Genomic DNA, 2,417 nt, shown 5'->3' on the forward strand with positions numbered 1-2,417 from the left:
ACGCAATCTCTCTTGTTAAATCACCCGCAAAGAATGGTTCAGCCCCTCGCGCAAAATTCCAGTTTGCGAGCGCAAATTACTGCACGCAAAATTGGATCTTGATAAATCCGGCCCTTAATGTTGAGGTCAAACGTCAGTGATGTAAAAGGAGCGACTCCCCTTTAAATTCACACTCCTTCAGCAGAGTTTATTTAAAGAAGTAGCACTCATGCGAGTTATAAAATTAGCCCCTGCAAAGTTGCCTCTTGATATTGAATTGGGTTAATCCAAATCTCTTTGAGAGCTGCTGATGGACGAACGGACTGGACAGGAGACAGGGTTGGAGTCAAACCGACCCGGCCGAAAAGTCCCTTCCACTCCAACGAGCCAAAACAGTAACATACATCCTTTCCTCTTTCCATCTGATGTTATTTGAAATATGCTTTCTAATCCAACTGCTGATGGTTTCAAAAGTTTTAAGAGTTTGAATGCTAATGCTCACTGAGATGACTGAACAACAATGTGGCCCTGAAGAGATCCCTACAGTGGACTGGCTAACATCATTATCTCCCAGGTACCTCATGCCAGCCACATTGTAGAGGTCATATAATGCACCATAACCATTCCTTTGATTCCTCAGACCCCCTGGGACTAGCTAAAGCCGGGCGTACACTTTGCGATTTTTTCAGTCTTTGCACGCAGCTACTGCTCACAGCTCACGATTTATGTTGGGCCAATGCTCTGATACGATCTACCTGCTCACACTGTACGACTAAAAACCACGTCAGACTCAGCTCCGCAGTGAGATGGAGCTGCTCAGACTCGTCCATCAGGAAGCCAAATGAGTAGAGGAGGAATATGAAGCTCACTATAGTAAAACGCGCTGCCTTGGCAATTTGTGCAATTTTATGCTGAAAGCCCTAAAAGAAAAGGCGACAATGTGTTTGGAAAAAAGACATGGCTAAGCAAACGTGGCTGCTACAGTCTGTCAGTTTTACAAATAGAACTGTATTTCACTCATTGCACCCCTGCCATGCTTCTGTGTTTACATCCGAGAGGAAGAAGAAAAAGAATAATCCTTGTTTGCGCATGTGCACTGAGTGATTTGCCCATGATGGTCCGGAGAAAATCCCGACCTCACGATTCCTGATCGGGAGGTGGTCGTGAGAGGCTGATCACCGCTCGTAACCCCCTGTACACTACATGACTCACGACGCATGATCAGGCTGAAAGTCAGCCCGATCGAAAGATTCTCANCCAGAGTTGCATCATCCATCAGTGCTATGACATCAAAGTCAATCTAAGCACAAAGAACAACAAAATGATTAGTTTTGATAATATTTTTCCTACAAATCAATTAGACCAACGTTAACATTGCACCCATAGGTAGGGAAAAAACTGACTTTAAATAACATAAGGGCTTTCTACTGTTTGGAGGAGGAATACAAATAATAGAAGAAGGGAGCTTTGGTGTACCCTTTAAGGAAATGGATCAACTATTATAAAAAAAAAAAGAAGATAGTTAATTCATTGTGATGTAAAAAGAGATTATGACATACAGTCCATTTAAGGTAAAAAAGATACAGGTAGAACAAACATCAACATTGTAAATCATAGCAAAGGGATCATGCCATTTTTTTATCTCTACATTTGCTAATTGCCTGTTTCTTTCCATCCATCCACCCATTCATCACATCATTCTGCATTCCCACTGGCTGTGCGAACGTCATCACATCACAGAAGAGAGAGAAAGTGGAAGGAATTGTTTAAAATGGATAACTCCATCATCTTATAATGATCTGCTAAAGTGTAACCTTCGTTTGTGGAGGAGAACTCTGTTAGGGTAATTTTGAAGGTACTAAACAGTGGTCTGAGAGGAGAGGGTTGTGAGAAAATACTGTTATTCTTTTGCTTTAAGTGCCATATCTGAGCACAAGGTCTACAGTATGAAGATGAGAATGTGTGGGGCTACTCACATATTGAACAGAGCCACTTGAGTCTAAGATAGCAATAAAGGCTGCATTTAAGCTATCACCTTTAATGTCACAATGGGTGTTAAAATCCCCCACTTTGATTTAAGACCAAATCAGATAGTAATTCTGAAAACCCATCTAAAAATTCAGAGTAAGGAACTGTTGGATGATACAAAGAGATTTACTGCTTTAAAATTTGGATAAGCAAACAAAACTTAAGTCTTAACTTAAGTCAGACTAAACGTAGTCCTTCTCCTCTCCCAGGACTTCTGGGTTTGTGAAAATCTAAATAGAGGGAATTGCCTATTTATTCTCACATAGTCCTCTCGTTGCAGACAATTTTTTGTGAGATAAAAAAAATTTCAATTTGATAATAGCAAATCAAGTCTTAAAGCTACAGTGTGTAATAATTACAGGGATATACAGTCAGAAATGTAATATATTATACATAACTATGTTATTTAT

This window comes from Cyprinodon variegatus, unplaced genomic scaffold, assembly GCF_000732505.1.
Source record: "Cyprinodon variegatus isolate N-32 unplaced genomic scaffold, C_variegatus-1.0 Scaffold47, whole genome shotgun sequence".
Lineage (NCBI taxonomy): Eukaryota > Metazoa > Chordata > Actinopteri > Cyprinodontiformes > Cyprinodontidae > Cyprinodon > Cyprinodon variegatus.